The sequence below is a fragment of the Aquarana catesbeiana genome, linkage group LG03, assembly GCF_042186555.1.
Source record: "Aquarana catesbeiana isolate 2022-GZ linkage group LG03, ASM4218655v1, whole genome shotgun sequence".
NCBI lineage: Eukaryota > Metazoa > Chordata > Amphibia > Anura > Ranidae > Aquarana > Aquarana catesbeiana.
In genome coordinates this window covers 379,621,949-379,643,414 of record NC_133326.1, presented here as the reverse complement: position 1 = coordinate 379,643,414, position 21,466 = coordinate 379,621,949, and the positions used below count along the sequence as shown (strand labels likewise).

Here is a 21,466-nt window from a genome sequence, read left to right as displayed (position 1 = left end):
ATCAGGAGTACAAGTCCCCGGAGAGGCAAGGCTCTGGTGGACAGAGTTGGGGCTCAGGTAAGTATGAGGGGGTTTGCTCCACACAGGTTTTTTTTACCTTCATGTATAGAATGGGTTAAGATAAAAACCTTGTGCCTTTACAACCACTTTAGTGGCACATTTCTGGAAAGTACATGCACAGACTGTGACCAACACCTAATACAGATAGCTCACCTAACCGAGACAGCTCCTAAACTCTGCTAAAAGCCTATCTGTACATGGACACAAAGGCTTTCATGGAATTAAGTTTAGGAGCTTTGGAAAAACAACCCAATAGTTCCTACACCCAACTTCAGGCTACTTTTACACTGAAGGCAGTTTTCAGGTGTTTTAGCGCTAGAAATAGCGACTACAACATCATTGAGGTGGTTTGGGATCGATATACCGTATAGAGCGCTCCACAGACCCCTTTCACACTGGGGCCACTGTGTGTTAGCGGTAAAGCACCGCTCGTTTTAGCGGCGCTTTACTACTGTTCAAGTGGCGCTTTTTGGCCGCTAGCGGGGTGCTTTTAACTCCCACTAGAGACCGAAGAAGGGGTTAAAAGCGACTGTGTTCCGAACCGCTTTTCAGGTGCTTTGTAAGCAATGCCCATTCATTTCAATTAGGGAGCTTTGGAAACTGCCCCAAAGTTGCGGCTTGCAGAACTTTTAACTAACTTTTCCAAGTGCAATACCCAGGTGTGAAAAGTCACTGAAATGAATGGGAGGCGGTTTTCAGGTGCTATTTCTAGCGCTAAAACGCCTGAAAACCGCCTTATTGTGAAAGGGGTCTAAACTGGCCCTGCCCATTGGAATGAATTTCGGGTGCTTTGGAAGCGCCACTAAAATGACGGTAAAGTGCCACTAAAATGAGCGATGCTTTACCGCTAACACAGTGTGAAAGTAGCCGTAGGAGCTACCAGCGTGGGCACTTTCACACTGGGGCTGCGCCACATTAGCGGTAAAGCGCTGCTCATTTTAGCAGTGCTTTACCGTCGTTTTAGCGGCACTTTTCAGCTGCTAATGAGGCACTTTTAACCCCCGCTAGCTGCCAAAAAAGAGTTAAAAGCACCCATGTTGCAGGCGCTTCTGAAGTGCTTTTCAGGTGCTTCAGAAGCCCTGCTTGTGCATTCCAATGGGAAGGAGCGGTTTAGGAGCGCTGTATACACCGCTCACAAACATGCTGCCTGCAGGACTTTTTGTAACATCCTGCAAGCGCACTGCCCCAGTGTGAAAGCACTCGGGCTTTCACACTGGGGTGGGTTTGAGGCAGTTTTCAGGCGCTTTTTTTTTTTTTTTTTTGAGCGCTAAAACGCCTAAAAATCCCCTTCAGTGTGAAAGTAGCCGAAGCGAAGTGGGCGCTGTGATAATATTTGTTGGAACAGAACGGGGGCGGAGCAATAGGGTGGAAGGCTGCAGTAACACCACGCCCCCTCCGTTTCTCACGTAGGAGTTGAGCGCTATTACCACAGCAAGCCTATCCAGCCCTGTACTTTAACGTCACCGTAGAGGCTCCGCCCTGGGCGTGGCCTCTGCTTTTCAAACGCCCCGCAGGCTTCTTCACTGTAAAAACAAAAGGTGTAGGGCAGTGTACGGTGTCACTAGTTGTGTCCTCTGTAGCCCTATCCCGCTTCTGATGAGCCCCAGCGGCCACTCTCTGTACCCTGCCTGTGAGCGGAGCCTGCTATGTGCCTGGACTGCAGGGCTGAGGCTCTGCGAGAACTATACAAAGCCAAGTGCCTGGAGAGCCCGGCCGGGACTGTACGGGGAATGGACTGAGTAGAGGCTACCATGGACTGTGTGATCTGAGCCCCGCACATAGGGAGTTCACTCAGCACCTGAGCCTTGGAGAGGTGAGCACGCCACACACCTTTTTATATATAGGAGAGGGGAGCCTCCGTCCCGCCCAAATACCAACTGACCAGGGAGGGGCTCTGCAACGGTTCCCACATCCCCTCACCTCTGTGTACAGTACACCCACTCTACACACAGACTACACAGAGGGGTGTAGTGTACAGAGTACACCCCTCTGTACAGTACACCCCTCTGTGTAGAGTCTATGTGTACAGTACACCCCTCTGTACAGTACACCCCTCTGTGTAGAGTCTATGTGTACAGTACACCCCTCTGTGTAGAGTCTGTGTACAGTACACCCCTCTGTGTAGAGTCTATGTGTACAGTACACCCCTCTGTACAGTACACCCCTCTGTGTAGAGTCTATGTGTACAGTACACCCCTCTGTGTAGAGTCTGTGTACAGTACACCCCTCTGTGTAGAGTCTATGTGTACAGTACACCCCTCTGTGTAGAGTCTGTGTACAGTACACCCCTCTGTGTAGAGTCTATGTGTACAGTACACCCCTCTGTACAGTACACCCCTCTGTGTAGAGTCTATGTGTACAGTACACCCCTCTGTACAGTACACCCCTCTGTGTAGAGTCTGTGTACAGTACACCCCTCTGTGTAGAGTCTGTGTACAGTACACCCCTCTGTGTAGAGTCTATGTGTACAGTACACCCCTCTGTGTAGAGTCTGTGTACAGTACACCCCTCTGTGTAGAGTCTATGTGTACAGTACACCCCTCTGTAGAGTTTATGTGTACAGTACACCCCTCTGTACAGTACACCCCTTTGTGTAGAGTCTGTGTACAGTACACCCCTCTGTGTAGAGTCTATGTGTACAGTACACCCCTCTGTAGAGTTTATGTGTACAGTACACCCCTCTGTGTAGAGTCTGTGTACAGTACACCCCTCTGTGTAGAGTCACCCCTCTGTGTAGAGTCTGTGTACAGTACACCCCTCTGTGTAGAGTCTGTGTACAGTACACCCCTCTGTGTAGAGTCTGTGTACAGTACACCCCTCTGTGTAGAGTCTGTGTACAGTACACCCCTCTGTGTAGAGTCTGTGTACAGTACACCCCTCTGTGTAGAGTCTATGTGTACAGTACACCCCTCTGTGTAGAGTCTATGTGTACAGTACACCCCTCTGTGTAGAGTCTGTGTACAGTACACCCCTCTGTGTAGAGTCTATGTGTACAGTACACCCCTCTGTAGAGTTTATGTGTACAGTACACCCCTCTGTACAGTACACCCCTTTGTGTAGAGTCTGTGTACAGTACACCCCTCTGTGTAGAGTCTATGTGTACAGTACACCCCTCTGTAGAGTTTATGTGTACAGTACACCCCTCTATGTGTACAGTACACCCCTCTGTGTAGAGTCTATGTGTACAGTACACCCCTCTGTGTAGAGTCTATGTGTACAGTACACCCCTCTGTACAGTACACCCCTCTGTGTAGAGTCTATGTGTACAGTACACCCCTCTGTGTAGAGTCTATGTGTACAGTACACCCCTCTGTACAGTACACCCCTCTGTGTAGAGTCTGTGTACAGTACACCCCTCTGTGTAGAGTCTATGTGTACAGTACACCCCTCTGTACAGTACACCCCTTTGTGTAGAGTCTGTGTACAGTACACCCCTCTGTGTAGAGTCACCCCTCTGTGTAGAGTCTGTGTACAGTACACCCCTCTGTGTAGAGTCTGTGTACAGTACACCCCTCTGTGTAGAGTCTGTGTACAGTACACCCCTCTGTGTAGAGTCTGTGTACAGTACACCCCTCTGTGTAGAGTCTGTGTACAGTACACCCCTCTGTGTAGAGTCTGTGTACAGTACACCCCTCTGTGTAGAGTCTGTGTACAGTACACCCCTCTGTGTAGAGTCTATGTGTACAGTACACCCCTCTGTACAGTACACCCCTCTGTGTAGAGTCTATGTGTACAGTACACCCCTCTGTACAGTACACCCCTCTGTGTAGAGTCTATGTGTACAGTACACCCCTCTGTACAGTACACCCCTCTGTGTAGAGTCTATGTGTACAGTACACCCCTCTGTGTAGAGTCTATGTGTACAGTACACCCCTCTGTGTAGAGTCTATGTGTACAGTACACCCCTCTGTACAGTACACCCCTCTGTGTAGAGTCTGTGTACAGTACACCCCTCTGTGTAGAGTCACCCCTCTGTGTAGAGTCTGTGTACAGTACACCCCTCTGTAGAGTTTATGTGTACAGTACACCCCTCTGTGTAGAGTCTGTGTACAGTACACCCCTCTGTGTAGAGTCACCCCTCTGTGTAGAGTCTGTGTACAGTACACCCCTCTGTAGAGTTTATGTGTACAGTACACCCCTCTGTGTAGAGTCTGTGTACAGTACACCCCTCTGTGTAGAGTCTGTGTACAGTACACCCCTCTGTGTAGAGTCTGTGTACAGTACACCCCTCTGTGTAGAGTCTGTGTACAGTACACCCCTCTGTGTAGAGTCTGTGTACAGTACACCCCTCTGTGTAGAGTCTGTGTACAGTACACCCCTCTGTGTAGAGTCTATGTGTACAGTACACCCCTCTGTGTAGAGTCTATGTGTACAGTACACCCCTCTGTACAGTACACCCCTCTGTGTAGAGTCTGTGTACAGTACACCCCTCTGTAGAGTTTATGTGTACAGTACACCCCTCTGTGTAGAGTCTGTGTACAGTACACCCCTCTGTGTAGAGTCTGTGTACAGTATACCCCTCTGTGTAGAGTCTGTGTACAGTACACCCCTCTGTGTAGAGTCTGTGTACAGTACACCCCTCTGTGTAGAGTCTGTGTACAGTACACCCCTCTGTGTAGAGTCTGTGTACAGTACACCCCTCTGTACAGTACACCCCTCTGTGTAGAGTCTATGTGTACAGTACACCCCTCTGTGTAGAGTCTATGTGTACAGTACACCCCTCTGTACAGTACACCCCTCTGTGTAGAGTCTATGTGTACAGTACACCCCTCTGTGTAGAGTCTATGTGTACAGTACACCCCTCTGTGTAGAGTCTATGTGTACAGTACACCCCTCTATGTGTACAGTACACCCCTCTGTGTAGAGTCTATGTGTACAGTACACCCCTCTGTGTAGAGTCTATGTGTACAGTACACCCCTCTGTACAGTACACCCCTCTGTGTAGAGTCTATGTGTACAGTACACCCCTCTGTGTAGAGTCTATGTGTACAGTACACCCCTCTGTACAGTACACCCCTCTGTGTAGAGTCTGTGTACAGTACACCCCTCTGTGTAGAGTCTATGTGTACAGTACACCCCTCTGTGTAGAGTCACCCCTCTGTGTAGAGTCTGTGTACAGTACACCCCTCTGTGTAGAGTCTGTGTACAGTACACCCCTCTGTAGAGTTTATGTGTACAGTACACCCCTCTGTGTAGAGTCTGTGTACAGTACACCCCTCTGTGTAGAGTCTGTGTACAGTACACCCCTCTGTGTAGAGTCTGTGTACAGTACACCCCTCTGTGTAGAGTCTGTGTACAGTACACCCCTCTGTGTAGAGTCTGTGTACAGTACACCCCTCTGTGTAGAGTCTGTGTACAGTACACCCCTCTGTGTAGAGTCTGTGTACAGTACACCCCTCTGTGTAGAGTCTGTGTACAGTACACCCCTCTGTGTAGAGTCTATGTGTACAGTACACCCCTCTGTACAGTACACCCCTCTGTGTAGAGTCTATGTGTACAGTACACCCCTCTGTGTAGAGTCTATGTGTACAGTACACCCCTCTGTACAGTACACCCCTCTGTGTAGAGTCTGTGTACAGTACACCCCTCTGTGTAGAGTCTATGTGTACAGTACACCCCTCTGTACAGTACACCCCTTTGTGTAGAGTCTGTGTACAGTACACCCCTCTGTGTAGAGTCACCCCTCTGTGTAGAGTCTGTGTACAGTACACCCCTCTGTGTAGAGTCTGTGTACAGTACACCCCTCTGTAGAGTTTATGTGTACAGTACACCCCTCTGTGTAGAGTCTGTGTACAGTACACCCCTCTGTGTAGAGTCACCCCTCTGTGTAGAGTCTGTGTACAGTACACCCCTCTGTAGAGTTTATGTGTACAGTACACCCCTCTGTGTAGAGTCTGTGTACAGTACACCCCTCTGTGTAGAGTCTGTGTACAGTACACCCCTCTGTGTAGAGTCTGTGTACAGTACACCCCTCTGTGTAGAGTCTGTGTACAGTACACCCCTCTGTGTAGAGTCTGTGTACAGTACACCCCTCTGTGTAGAGTCTGTGTACAGTACACCCCTCTGTGTAGAGTCTGTGTACAGTACACCCCTCTGTGTAGAGTCTGTGTACAGTACACCCCTCTGTGTAGAGTCTATGTGTACAGTACACCCCTCTGTACAGTACACCCCTCTGTGTAGAGTCTATGTGTACAGTACACCCCTCTGTGTAGAGTCTATGTGTACAGTACACCCCTCTGTGTAGAGTCTATGTGTACAGTACACCCCTCTATGTGTACAGTACACCCCTCTGTGTAGAGTCTATGTGTACAGTACACCCCTCTGTGTAGAGTCTATGTGTACAGTACACCCCTCTGTACAGTACACCCCTCTGTGTAGAGTCTATGTGTACAGTACACCCCTCTGTGTAGAGTCTATGTGTACAGTACACCCCTCTGTACAGTACACCCCTCTGTGTAGAGTCTGTGTACAGTACACCCCTCTGTGTAGAGTCTATGTGTACAGTACACCCCTCTGTGTAGAGTCACCCCTCTGTGTAGAGTCTGTGTACAGTACACCCCTCTGTGTAGAGTCTGTGTACAGTACACCCCTCTGTAGAGTTTATGTGTACAGTACACCCCTCTGTGTAGAGTCTGTGTACAGTACACCCCTCTGTGTAGAGTCTGTGTACAGTACACCCCTCTGTGTAGAGTCTGTGTACAGTACACCCCTCTGTGTAGAGTCTGTGTACAGTACACCCCTCTGTGTAGAGTCTGTGTACAGTACACCCCTCTGTGTAGAGTCTGTGTACAGTACACCCCTCTGTGTAGAGTCTGTGTACAGTACACCCCTCTGTGTAGAGTCTGTGTACAGTACACCCCTCTGTGTAGAGTCTATGTGTACAGTACACCCCTCTGTACAGTACACCCCTCTGTGTAGAGTCTATGTGTACAGTACACCCCTCTGTGTAGAGTCTATGTGTACAGTACACCCCTCTGTACAGTACACCCCTCTGTGTAGAGTCTGTGTACAGTACACCCCTCTGTGTAGAGTCTATGTGTACAGTACACCCCTCTGTACAGTACACCCCTTTGTGTAGAGTCTGTGTACAGTACACCCCTCTGTGTAGAGTCACCCCTCTGTGTAGAGTCTGTGTACAGTACACCCCTCTGTGTAGAGTCTGTGTACAGTACACCCCTCTGTAGAGTTTATGTGTACAGTACACCCCTCTGTGTAGAGTCTGTGTACAGTACACCCCTCTGTGTAGAGTCACCCCTCTGTGTAGAGTCTGTGTACAGTACACCCCTCTGTAGAGTTTATGTGTACAGTACACCCCTCTGTGTAGAGTCTGTGTACAGTACACCCCTCTGTGTAGAGTCTGTGTACAGTACACCCCTCTGTGTAGAGTCTGTGTACAGTACACCCCTCTGTGTAGAGTCTGTGTACAGTACACCCCTCTGTGTAGAGTCTGTGTACAGTACACCCCTCTGTGTAGAGTCTGTGTACAGTACACCCCTCTGTGTAGAGTCTATGTGTACAGTACACCCCTCTGTACAGTACACCCCTCTGTGTAGAGTCTATGTGTACAGTACACCCCTCTGTACAGTACACCCCTCTGTACAGTACACCCCTCTGTGTAGAGTCTATGTGTACAGTACACCCCTCTGTACAGTACACCCCTCTGTGTAGAGTCTATGTGTACAGTACACCCCTCTGTACAGTACACCCCTCTGTGTAGAGTCTATGTGTACAGTACACCCCTCTGTGTAGAGTCTATGTGTACAGTACACCCCTCTGTGTAGAGTCTATGTGTACAGTACACCCCTCTATGTGTACAGTACACCCCTCTGTGTAGAGTCTATGTGTACAGTACACCCCTCTGTGTAGAGTCTATGTGTACAGTACACCCCTCTGTACAGTACACCCCTCTGTGTAGAGTCTATGTGTACAGTACACCCCTCTGTGTAGAGTCTATGTGTACAGTACACCCCTCTGTGTAGAGTCTATGTGTACAGTACACCCCTCTGTGTAGAGTCTGTGTACAGTACACCCCTCTGTGTAGAGTCTGTGTACAGTACACCCCTCTGTGTAGAGTCTATGTGTACAGTACACCCCTCTGTACAGTACACCCCTCTGTGTAGAGTCTATGTGTACAGTACACCCCTCTGTACAGTACACCCCTCTGTGTAGAGTCTATGTGTACAGTACACCCCTCTGTACAGTACACCCCTCTGTGTAGAGTCTATGTGTACAGTACACCCCTCTGTGTAGAGTCTATGTGTACAGTACACCCCTCTGTGTAGAGTCTATGTGTACAGTACACCCCTCTGTACAGTACACCCCTCTGTGTAGAGTCTGTGTACAGTACACCCCTCTGTGTAGAGTCACCCCTCTGTGTAGAGTCTGTGTACAGTACACCCCTCTGTAGAGTTTATGTGTACAGTACACCCCTCTGTGTAGAGTCTGTGTACAGTACACCCCTCTGTGTAGAGTCACCCCTCTGTGTAGAGTCTGTGTACAGTACACCCCTCTGTAGAGTTTATGTGTACAGTACACCCCTCTGTGTAGAGTCTGTGTACAGTACACCCCTCTGTGTAGAGTCTGTGTACAGTACACCCCTCTGTGTAGAGTCTGTGTACAGTACACCCCTCTGTGTAGAGTCTGTGTACAGTACACCCCTCTGTGTAGAGTCTGTGTACAGTACACCCCTCTGTGTAGAGTCTGTGTACAGTACACCCCTCTGTGTAGAGTCTATGTGTACAGTACACCCCTCTGTGTAGAGTCTATGTGTACAGTACACCCCTCTGTACAGTACACCCCTCTGTGTAGAGTCTGTGTACAGTACACCCCTCTGTAGAGTTTATGTGTACAGTACACCCCTCTGTGTAGAGTCTGTGTACAGTACACCCCTCTGTGTAGAGTCTGTGTACAGTATACCCCTCTGTGTAGAGTCTGTGTACAGTACACCCCTCTGTGTAGAGTCTGTGTACAGTACACCCCTCTGTGTAGAGTCTGTGTACAGTACACCCCTCTGTGTAGAGTCTGTGTACAGTACACCCCTCTGTACAGTACACCCCTCTGTGTAGAGTCTATGTGTACAGTACACCCCTCTGTGTAGAGTCTATGTGTACAGTACACCCCTCTGTACAGTACACCCCTCTGTGTAGAGTCTATGTGTACAGTACACCCCTCTGTGTAGAGTCTATGTGTACAGTACACCCCTCTGTGTAGAGTCTATGTGTACAGTACACCCCTCTATGTGTACAGTACACCCCTCTGTGTAGAGTCTATGTGTACAGTACACCCCTCTGTGTAGAGTCTATGTGTACAGTACACCCCTCTGTACAGTACACCCCTCTGTGTAGAGTCTATGTGTACAGTACACCCCTCTGTGTAGAGTCTATGTGTACAGTACACCCCTCTGTACAGTACACCCCTCTGTGTAGAGTCTGTGTACAGTACACCCCTCTGTGTAGAGTCTATGTGTACAGTACACCCCTCTGTGTAGAGTCACCCCTCTGTGTAGAGTCTGTGTACAGTACACCCCTCTGTGTAGAGTCTGTGTACAGTACACCCCTCTGTAGAGTTTATGTGTACAGTACACCCCTCTGTGTAGAGTCTGTGTACAGTACACCCCTCTGTGTAGAGTCTGTGTACAGTACACCCCTCTGTGTAGAGTCTGTGTACAGTACACCCCTCTGTGTAGAGTCTGTGTACAGTACACCCCTCTGTGTAGAGTCTGTGTACAGTACACCCCTCTGTGTAGAGTCTGTGTACAGTACACCCCTCTGTGTAGAGTCTGTGTACAGTACACCCCTCTGTGTAGAGTCTGTGTACAGTACACCCCTCTGTGTAGAGTCTATGTGTACAGTACACCCCTCTGTACAGTACACCCCTCTGTGTAGAGTCTATGTGTACAGTACACCCCTCTGTGTAGAGTCTATGTGTACAGTACACCCCTCTGTACAGTACACCCCTCTGTGTAGAGTCTGTGTACAGTACACCCCTCTGTGTAGAGTCTATGTGTACAGTACACCCCTCTGTACAGTACACCCCTTTGTGTAGAGTCTGTGTACAGTACACCCCTCTGTGTAGAGTCACCCCTCTGTGTAGAGTCTGTGTACAGTACACCCCTCTGTGTAGAGTCTGTGTACAGTACACCCCTCTGTAGAGTTTATGTGTACAGTACACCCCTCTGTGTAGAGTCTGTGTACAGTACACCCCTCTGTGTAGAGTCACCCCTCTGTGTAGAGTCTGTGTACAGTACACCCCTCTGTAGAGTTTATGTGTACAGTACACCCCTCTGTGTAGAGTCTGTGTACAGTACACCCCTCTGTGTAGAGTCTGTGTACAGTACACCCCTCTGTGTAGAGTCTGTGTACAGTACACCCCTCTGTGTAGAGTCTGTGTACAGTACACCCCTCTGTGTAGAGTCTGTGTACAGTACACCCCTCTGTGTAGAGTCTGTGTACAGTACACCCCTCTGTGTAGAGTCTGTGTACAGTACACCCCTCTGTGTAGAGTCTGTGTACAGTACACCCCTCTGTGTAGAGTCTATGTGTACAGTACACCCCTCTGTACAGTACACCCCTCTGTGTAGAGTCTATGTGTACAGTACACCCCTCTGTGTAGAGTCTATGTGTACAGTACACCCCTCTGTGTAGAGTCTATGTGTACAGTACACCCCTCTATGTGTACAGTACACCCCTCTGTGTAGAGTCTATGTGTACAGTACACCCCTCTGTGTAGAGTCTATGTGTACAGTACACCCCTCTGTACAGTACACCCCTCTGTGTAGAGTCTATGTGTACAGTACACCCCTCTGTGTAGAGTCTATGTGTACAGTACACCCCTCTGTACAGTACACCCCTCTGTGTAGAGTCTGTGTACAGTACACCCCTCTGTGTAGAGTCTATGTGTACAGTACACCCCTCTGTGTAGAGTCACCCCTCTGTGTAGAGTCTGTGTACAGTACACCCCTCTGTGTAGAGTCTGTGTACAGTACACCCCTCTGTAGAGTTTATGTGTACAGTACACCCCTCTGTGTAGAGTCTGTGTACAGTACACCCCTCTGTGTAGAGTCTGTGTACAGTACACCCCTCTGTGTAGAGTCTGTGTACAGTACACCCCTCTGTGTAGAGTCTGTGTACAGTACACCCCTCTGTGTAGAGTCTGTGTACAGTACACCCCTCTGTGTAGAGTCTGTGTACAGTACACCCCTCTGTGTAGAGTCTGTGTACAGTACACCCCTCTGTGTAGAGTCTGTGTACAGTACACCCCTCTGTGTAGAGTCTATGTGTACAGTACACCCCTCTGTACAGTACACCCCTCTGTGTAGAGTCTATGTGTACAGTACACCCCTCTGTGTAGAGTCTATGTGTACAGTACACCCCTCTGTACAGTACACCCCTCTGTGTAGAGTCTGTGTACAGTACACCCCTCTGTGTAGAGTCTATGTGTACAGTACACCCCTCTGTACAGTACACCCCTTTGTGTAGAGTCTGTGTACAGTACACCCCTCTGTGTAGAGTCACCCCTCTGTGTAGAGTCTGTGTACAGTACACCCCTCTGTGTAGAGTCTGTGTACAGTACACCCCTCTGTAGAGTTTATGTGTACAGTACACCCCTCTGTGTAGAGTCTGTGTACAGTACACCCCTCTGTGTAGAGTCACCCCTCTGTGTAGAGTCTGTGTACAGTACACCCCTCTGTAGAGTTTATGTGTACAGTACACCCCTCTGTGTAGAGTCTGTGTACAGTACACCCCTCTGTGTAGAGTCTGTGTACAGTACACCCCTCTGTGTAGAGTCTGTGTACAGTACACCCCTCTGTGTAGAGTCTGTGTACAGTACACCCCTCTGTGTAGAGTCTGTGTACAGTACACCCCTCTGTGTAGAGTCTGTGTACAGTACACCCCTCTGTGTAGAGTCTATGTGTACAGTACACCCCTCTGTACAGTACACCCCTCTGTGTAGAGTCTATGTGTACAGTACACCCCTCTGTACAGTACACCCCTCTGTACAGTACACCCCTCTGTGTAGAGTCTATGTGTACAGTACACCCCTCTGTACAGTACACCCCTCTGTGTAGAGTCTATGTGTACAGTACACCCCTCTGTACAGTACACCCCTCTGTGTAGAGTCTATGTGTACAGTACACCCCTCTGTGTAGAGTCTATGTGTACAGTACACCCCTCTGTGTAGAGTCTATGTGTACAGTACACCCCTCTATGTGTACAGTACACCCCTCTGTGTAGAGTCTATGTGTACAGTACACCCCTCTGTGTAGAGTCTATGTGTACAGTACACCCCTCTGTACAGTACACCCCTCTGTGTAGAGTCTATGTGTACAGTACACCCCTCTGTGTAGAGTCTATGTGTACAGTACACCCCTCTGTGTAGAGTCTATGTGTACAGTACACCCCTCTGTGTAGAGTCTATGTGTACAGTACACCCCTCTGTGTAGAGTCTATGTGTACAGTACACCCCTCTGTGTAGAGTCTATGTGTACAGTACACCCCTCTGTGTAGAGTCTATGTGTACAGTACACCCCTCTATGTGTACAGTACACCCCTCTGTGTAGAGTCTATGTGTACAGTACACCCCTCTGTGTAGAGTCTATGTGTACAGTACACCCCTCTGTACAGTACACCCCTCTATGTGTACAGTAGACCTCTCTGTACATGGACACTCCTCCCTCACAGCTTTATGTCAGCTCTAAGACCCCTTTCACACTGGGGCGTTTTTCAGGCGCTTTAGCGTTAAAAAAAAGCGCCTGAAAGATCCTTCATCTGCAGTCCCAATGTGACAGTCCGAGTGCTTTCACACTGAGACCCCTTGCACACTGGGGCGTTTTTCAGGTGCGTTAGCGTTAAAAAAAGCGCCTGAAAGAAGCCTCATCTGCAATCCCAATGTGAAAGCCCGAGTGCTTTCACACTGGGGCGCTGCGCTGGCAGGGAGTAAAAAAAAAGACTGCAAGCAGCTTCTTTGCAGTGCTTTCGTGTTTTTGCCACCGGGCTGGGTGCGCCGATGGCCCGAGCCGTTTCACACTGCCAGCGCCTGAAAAACGCCACAGTGTGAAAGGGGTCTTAAGCGGCGCTTTACCAGCGTTTTTCGGGCGCTGGCAGTGTGAAAGCGGGCTTTCACATTGGGATTGCAGATGAGGCTTCTTTCAGGTGCTTTTTAAACGCTAAAGCGCCTGAAAAAACGCCCCAGTGTGAAAGGGGTCTTAGGATGAGCTCCGGCGTGTTCGCACACCCCACGTGCAGAGCCCGCCAGGAAGTCGGCATGGCGCTGCGCTAATCACAGGCAGTGAGACATTGTCCCAATGTGCGGCTGCAGAGATCGGGAAATGTCTCACTGCCTGTGATTAGCGCAGCGCCGTGCCGACTTCTTGGCGGGCTGTGCACATGGAGTGTGCGAACACGCCGGAGCTCATCCTTAATCGGCTCTGTCTACTCATTACTGCTTCTGTCATTGGTTCCTAGCATTAAAGTGTTTATAGGTAAAGTGTGGAGAAGGGTCTGAACCCCAGTCAGTGTTTTACTGCTATCAAAGACTCATTTACAGACATTTTCCCTCACTTCTTGCCCTGGAGATATATATATATTATATTAAATTTTTTTTTTTTTTCCAGACAGGAAGTGAGGGAAGATCTGCAAAAGAGAATGTGCCCTTCCTCCTAGTTCAGTGGTCTCCAAACTGCCCTTTGCTTGCCTTTTTTATCCTAATGCATTAAGAGAAAAAAAAAACCCTCTGTCTTTACAACCCCATTTAACTATTGTTAAACAAAGGTGGAGTGTAAAAATATAATTTTTAGGTTCTTTCCAGAATTGAGCTTTTAGTAGGTGGAGTTAGTGTTACCCCAACAATGAAGATTCCTTGTGTGTTGGCCTAATCATAAAGTCCTTTTAATATAAATATATATATATATTATAATTGTTCCTTTTTTACCTGTTCTTGCGGAATACCCTGTGGCCAGAAATACAGAAGCATAACCCGTGCTGACATGGTCAGTTTGCGTCTCTTGGACACTGTTAGGAGATGCAGGATGCTGTACACACACAGGGTGTGCCTGTATCTCCTGTTGTCAGTTCTGCATTCATGCCCCATTTCCCCCTTGCCCAGCTCTGCGGTGTTGTAGGTACTGGCTGTGGGAACATGAATCAGCCTGCTGGAATGCAGTTTACAGACTGGGATCATACATCCAGCTCTGTTATGTCACACAGTTCCTGTTTGATTGCTGTACAGACCCACCACTATGGGGAAGGTGGGGACGAAGGAGGCAGTGCTTCATGTGATTTCAGAATCGGTCATCAATAAAAGCTACATGACCATTATTTTCAGCTAAAGTGTATCTTAGGACAGTCTGACTTTTTTTTTTTTTAAGAATTTGGTTTTGGTTTTGTTTTCCCAGAACAAGAACTTGGGGAAAACCTTCCAGTGGAGACACCTGTTCTGTTGACAACTGTCTAACATGGAAATTCCCATCACTTAGGGAGAATTTCTATAACTTTCAGCTGTATTTCTGGGCAGGAAGGGAATTTTACGCTATAGTACTCAGACAGTAAAAAAAATCTGGCTGAAATGTTAATGTTTTATTGCTATAACTTAAAAAAAAAAAAAAAAAGTTTTGGCTATATATGCACTTTTGAGTAGAAATCCTCTTTTTTAGTTTTGGGTAAAATTGGGAAGAATTCGACCTTTGTCTGTGTTCCAGCTGGGCAGATTCACCCTCTATTTATACTAGTGGCCAAGGTCCTCTAGAAAGAAATTGAGGATAAATTAAGCATTGTAGAATTTGTCTTCAGAACAAACCCTTCCCCACTGTATCTACACCCCCATTTATTTGTTTATTTATTTTTTTTGCCGCCATGAACCCTGTGTTTCAGACCAGTGAGTTAAACAGTATCCAGTGAGTTAAGTCAGATCCAGAGGACCATAGAGGTGTTGTTAAAACTAACTAAATGTAGCTGTGTATACTGGGGGCTCATTCATACTGGCAATGACATGCATGTGCTTATTTGCATTTATATAGGACACTATTGCATGCAGTTATAGGTTTTAAATTACCTGTGTTCAGGTCTGTTTAACCCTTATGGCCCATTCATATCTGCAGCTGTGTTATAACACAACTGCTGATGTGCAGTGTGATGACAGTGGTGTGAACTGGTTTGATAGGAAAGGTTTCTTACTATGTGTTATATTGGGACTGTGTTGGACAAAGCCAGTTGTGAGCATGCCTTAAAACGCAGAACTAGACCTAAGGTGTGTTGTGTGGGGTTTTTTTTTTTTTTTTTTCTTCCCAGATAATTTTTCCCGTTTTTGATTTATTTAAAAAAAAAAAAACCCACAAATGTGAATGTAGCATTAGATTGTGATCATTTTTAAAAATCCCCTTTCTGTTTTCCCCAAATTGGCCTGTAATTTCCAACATGTCTGTTACTCAGTTATGTGCTGTTTAAAATGGTGAAACTAAATGCAGCAAAATCAGAGCTGCTTATTAAAATTCCCAGCGGCAGAAAATAGTTTAGTTTAGTATTTTTAAATAGATTTACCTGAAGTCACATCTCTGCACTGTTTCATTAAAGGATACTTTTTAACTTTTTTAGGAAGTAACATGTTCCAGCATCTGCACCTTCTCCCCAGACCCCCTCCCACCCTATGACAGGGGGTGGGGTGATCTTATCCTGGCACCCACTGTCACAACAGCATGGCCATGCGGGGCTCTGCACACACAGCCACATCTTTTATTCAGTTTCCTGTGAATGTTTAGACTACAAATACTGTCAGCCATTGTGGCTGATAGCTTGTAGCTCTCGATGAACTACAAGAGTGCAGGTGGTCATAGTTCATTGATCTTCCTGCTCTCAAGTAACTGCTTGCCCGTAGGAGGTACGTTCAGACAGCCATCCTGATAGTCTGAAGGAGCCTGAGATTGCACCTTCAATCTGCTGATTGTGGCTTCAATTCTCTGCAGGCTTATTAGAAAAAAATATTAAATGCACATTTTTAAATTTTTTTTTTTTTTTTTTTCAAAATAAAACTAAAAAAAAAGCTTTTAACCACGCCTTGCCTTCTAATTCAAAACATAATTGGGTCTGACATACCATTATTGAATTTGTACTCTTGCAGGCTGGCCAGTACCCAATGTTTCCTTTCCCAGCATCTCTCCTATCACGCATGGACCAGAGCCTGCAGTAGACTATTAGTATGTGTTTACAAAGACTATCTACTGACATGGCCTCCAAGGACCCATTTAGACCTGTGTTTGCCTTAACCTGTGGAAATAAGTGCAATATGTTGCTGTGCTGCTTATCTAAATACAATTGTTTGTTGTATGCTTTACAATCCAATTGATAAAGTTGTGTGTTTTTTTTTGTTTTTGTTTTTTTTTGTTTTTTTTTGTTTTTTGTGCTCTGTTCACCCGTAAGGCCTCATGCACATGGATGTTTTTACAGCCGCTTTTTTGAGCATTTTTTGCAGCTTAAAAATGCCTGTCTGTTAGTCTATGGCTTCATGCCTACCTAGGTGTTTTTGAGCTGCAAATGGCATAGGCATTTTTAAGCTGTAAAAAAAAACCCAGGACCAGTGGGTTCTGAGAGAAGTTTTTCAGCTGTAAAAACGCCGATAAACGCTCAAACGTCACTCACCAATGTTTTTTAATGTTTTTGATCCATTGAAAAAAAAAAAAAAAAAAAATTGAAAAAAAAAAAAAAAAATTGAAAAAAAAAAAAAAACGCTAAAAACCGCTATTGCAAAAAGGTTGAAAAAAGTTAAAAAAAAAAAAAAAAAAAAATCACTGCAAAGATACTGGCGTTTTCATAACGTTATTTTAACATCCCGTGTGCATGAGGCCTTAAGCCTTTTAATCAACCATAAATTGGACCAAAATTCGAAGACTGATAATTGGGATCAAATTTTAGAAAAACCCAAATCAGAATCTCATCCCTTTTTTAAGACCTGAACATGAGACGGTAACACCTCTCCAAAATGAATGTGGTTAAAGTCCTTGTAAATGGATAACCCTCTGGAGGGGTTATATGTTTCCAGTCTGTATACGTGTGTAGATGGATATCAGATCTTACAATCCTGGCCAGCAACTCTTCACACTTTTGTACTGTATTGGTCCAATGAATATATGGCATCCCAGTGCACCTTCTCGGTGCACGCATATTACCATGCTGCCTGGTGTTTGGCAGTCTTGATTGGGGGGGAAACACATTCAGTACATATCTGTCATGCATGCAAATTTCAGCATATTTTCTTTTTCAAAATCCTGTAACTACAGTAAAATTTTGGTTTATCCCACAAGAAATCCAGTAAGCTCTTAACATCCTGTGGTGAGCATTGCTACCTTTTGCGACACTAAAATCTAAAGCAGTCTTTGTCATCCTTCCTGAGTTCTCCTTTGCTAGACTACAGAACACCCCCTTTATATTATAAAGTGCTGGAGGTGTTCTGTAAGTTTACGTTTGTTATTCTGTCAAACAATTTTTGGTTGTTTTTTCTCTTTCTGTGAAGAAAACAAGCATGCACATTTTATTTAACTAAACAAAGTAATGTATGTGAAGTTACAGTGGTAGGTATTATAGAAGTGTGGAGAATTCGTAGATTCTCTGCACAACTTTGCCATCCCTTGTGTGGGCAAGAGGCCCTTTATACTATACGCTTGGCTGGACATATTAGGCAAGCGGATCACATCTGCTTTGGAAAGGAGACCGCTGGAATTAACCAATTCAGTATTGCCTTAAGTTAGATGTAAGTAGTTTCTTTATCTGACCACTAGACTAGTTGCAATGTCAGATTATGGTCCAAATATTCCTGACGTGAGTAGGCACTGTTAAAACTATTATGGAGACAGTATCCTGGAAATATATGGTGAAACAAGAAGATCTTTCATACAGTGAATATTGTCAGTCATGTGATTATCAGATGATCTAGCTGATAACATTCCGTTTACTCTCATAGCTATGGGCACCTTCAAAAACCAACACCGCAGAGATCTTATTGGAAATGGTGACTGTTTTCTGATCTGTCCAACTGGGGCTGTCTGCCTGCTCCTAAATTCTTTATTCAGATAAAGCAAAACTCCCTATACTTGGGAGGCATAGCAGAATGTGTTTTGGGGTGTAATTCTGGGTATGCCTATGCTGTGTGTGTGAGACATAACTTTTGGGAAAAATTAAGAAATTTAAACTTTTTTTTTTCACAATATCTTCAACTTCAAAAAGAAACTCGCCATACCTCTTAAACACCTTGAAATGTCTAATTTCTCAAAAGTGGACATTTTGGGGGGTATTTGTACTGTCCTGGCATTTTAGGGCCTCAGGAAATGAAATGGGCTGTCCATACACCAGGACTGATCAATTTTCAAATAAACAGTGCATCAGGAAAGTGTTCACAGCGCTTCACTTTTTCACATTTTCTTATGTTACAGCCTTCCTCCAAAATGGAATAAATAATTTTCCTCAAAATTCTGCAAATACCCCATAATGGCAACATGAAAGAAGTTTGTTTTGAAACCTTTGCAAATGTATTTAAAAAAAACAAACAATCCCATGTACATAAGTATTTGCAGCCTTCACTTAATACTTTGAGCAGGGCTTTTTTTCCTCAAACAATAGGTGCCGGAACTTAACCACGGCCCCACAAAACCCCTCCCCCTACACACCCCCCCCCCCAAATCACATCAAATAGTGGGTGTGTTCAGTCAAATTTCACAAAAACAGTAGGAGGGTCTTAAAGGGGCATTAAGTACCAGGATTGCATTACATACAGAGTGCAGAGCTGTCATTTGTAAACACAGAAACCAGACTTCTGTGTTTACAAGTGATTGTGGTGAGCAGGCACCAAAGGGTCTGAGCCAGAGGTAGTGGAACTGAGTTCCACCAAGTTCCCCCTGAAAAAAAGCCCTGACTTTGATGCACCAATTACAGTATGATGCCTACAAGCTTGGCACACCTATTTTTGGGCAGTTTTCCCCGTTCTTTTGCAGGACCTCTCAAGCTCCATCAGGTTGGATGGGGTGCGTCGATGCACAGCCATTTTTAGCTCTCTCCAGAGATATTCAATCGGGTTCAAGTCTGGGTTGTGGCTGGGCCACTCAAGGACATGCACAGAGTTGTCCTGTAGCCACTCCTTTGTTATCTTGGCTGTGTGCTTAGGGTCGTTGTCCTGTTGGAAGTTGAACCTTTGCCCCAGTCTGAAGTTTAGAGCGCTCTGGAACAGGTTTTTATCAAGGATGCCTCTGTACGTTGCGGCATTCATCTTTCCCTTAATCCTGATTTAGTCTTCCAGTTCCTGCCTCTGAAAAACAACTCACAGCATGATGCTGCTACCACCATGCTTCACTGTAGAGATGGTATTGGCCAGGAGATGACTGGTGCCTGGTTTTCTCCAGACACGACTCTTGCCATTCAGGACAGAGAGTTCAATCTTTGTTTCATCAGACCAGAGAATTTTGTTTCTCATGATCTGAGTCCTTCAGGTGCCTTTTGGCAAACTCCATCTGGACACTCTACCATACAGGCCTGATTGGTGGAGTGCTGCAGAGATGGTTGTTCTTCTGGAGGAATCTCCTCTCTCCAAAGAGAAATTCTGAAGCTCTGTTAGAGTGACCATGGGGTTCTTGGTCACCTCCCTGACTAAGGCCCTTCTCCCCTGATGTCTGTTTAGCCGGGTGGCCCGCCTGGTGGTTCTAATCTTCTTTTATTAAGAGATGATTGAGGCCCCTGTGCCTTTTTCTGCAGAAAAAAAAAAAATTCTGTACCCTTCCCCCAGATCTGTACTTCAATACAATCCTGTCTTGGGGGGTCTACAGACAATTCCTTGAACTTCATGGCTTGGTTTGTGCTCTGACATGCACTGTTAACTGTCGGACCTTTTTATATAGACAGGTGTGTGTCTTTCCAAATCGTGTCTAATCAACTGAATTTACCACAGGTGGACTCAAATCAAGTTGTAGAAACATCTCAAGGATGATCAGTGGAAACAGGATGCACCTGAGCTCAATTTTGAGTGTCATGGCAAAGGCTTTGAATACTTGTGTACATGTGAGATAGAGATCTAGCCACCGTATATGCACTGTATATACCATAGACTCTAACTTTCATACAGACTAAATAATATACTGATTTGGATTATTGTTACCAAAGAAATGCAGCAGAATGTGCTTTGGCCTAAATTCATGGATTGTTTGAGGATTTGCATCATTTATTTTACAGAACATGCCCACAACTTTGAAGATGGGTGTTTTTTTTTTTTTTAATGCGAAGCAAACAACAAATGGGACAAAATAACAGTCAATGTGCATAACTATTCACCCCCCTAAAGTCAATACTTTGTAGAGCCACCTTTTTGTGGCTATCGCAGCTCCAAGTCGCTTTGGATAAGTGTCTATAAGCTTGCCACATCTTACCACTGGGATTTTTGCCCATTCCTCCTTGCAAACTGCTCCAGCTCCTTCAAGTTGGATGGTTTGCGCTTATGAACAGCAATCTTGAAGTCTGACCACAGATTTTCTATTGGATTGAGGTCTGGGCTTTGGCAATTAGCGGACCTCCAGCTGTTGCAGAACTACAAATCCCATGAGGCATAGCAAGACTGACAGCCACAAGCATGACACCCAGAGGCAGATGCGTGATGGGACTTGTGGTTTTGCAACATCTGGAGGTCGCTAATTGCATATCCCTGGACTAGACCATTCCAACACATTTACATGTTTCCCCATGTTAAAGCAACCACTCAAGTGTTGCTTTAACAGTGTGTTTGGGGTCATTGTCCTGCTGGAAGGTGAACCTCCGTCCTAGCCTCAAATCACACAATGGTACAGGTTTTGCTCAAGAATATCCCTGTATTTAGCACCATCCATCTTTCCCACAACTCTGACCAGTTTCCCAGTCCCAACTGCTGAAAAACAACCCCACAGCAGGATGCTGCCACCACCATGTTTCACTGTGGGGATGGTGTTCTTCGGGTGATGTGTTGGGTTTGCGCCAGACGTAGCATTTTCTTTGGCCAAAAAGTTCAATTTTAGTCTCATTGGACCAGCGCACCTTACTCCATACATTTTGAGAGTCTCCCACATGCCTTTTCACAAACTCAAAACGTGCCATTTTGTTTTTTGCTGAAAGTAATGGCTTTCTTCTGGCCACTCTGCCATAAAGCCCAACTCTATGGAGCATACGGCTTATTGTCGTCCTATGTACAGATACTCCAGTCTCTGCTGTGGAACTCTGCAGCTCCTCCAAGGTTAGGTCTCTGTGCTGCCTCTCTGATTAATGCCCTCCTTGCCCGGTCCGTGAGTTTTGGTGTGCGGCCGTCTCTTGGCAGGTTTGCTGTTGTGCCATGTTCTTTCTATTTGGTTATGATAGGGTTTTTTGTTTTTTTTTTTTTTACATAAAGTTTGTTTATTTTGAATAAAACAAAG

The 21,466-nt window shown here is 46.0% G+C and overlaps 1 protein-coding gene across 1 annotated transcript in view; it reads left to right on the top strand.

The window, feature by feature from the left end:
* Positions 1-1,542: 1,542 nt before the first annotated feature.
* The window catches only part of CCNI2 (cyclin I family member 2), a 57,199-nt gene continuing 37,275 nt past the window's right edge, over positions 1,543-21,466 (top strand). Inside the window, exon 1 of the mRNA XM_073620670.1 lies at positions 1,543-1,873. The gene's annotated coding sequence lies outside the window, so the exon portion shown is untranslated. The remainder of the gene's footprint in view (positions 1,874-21,466) is intronic.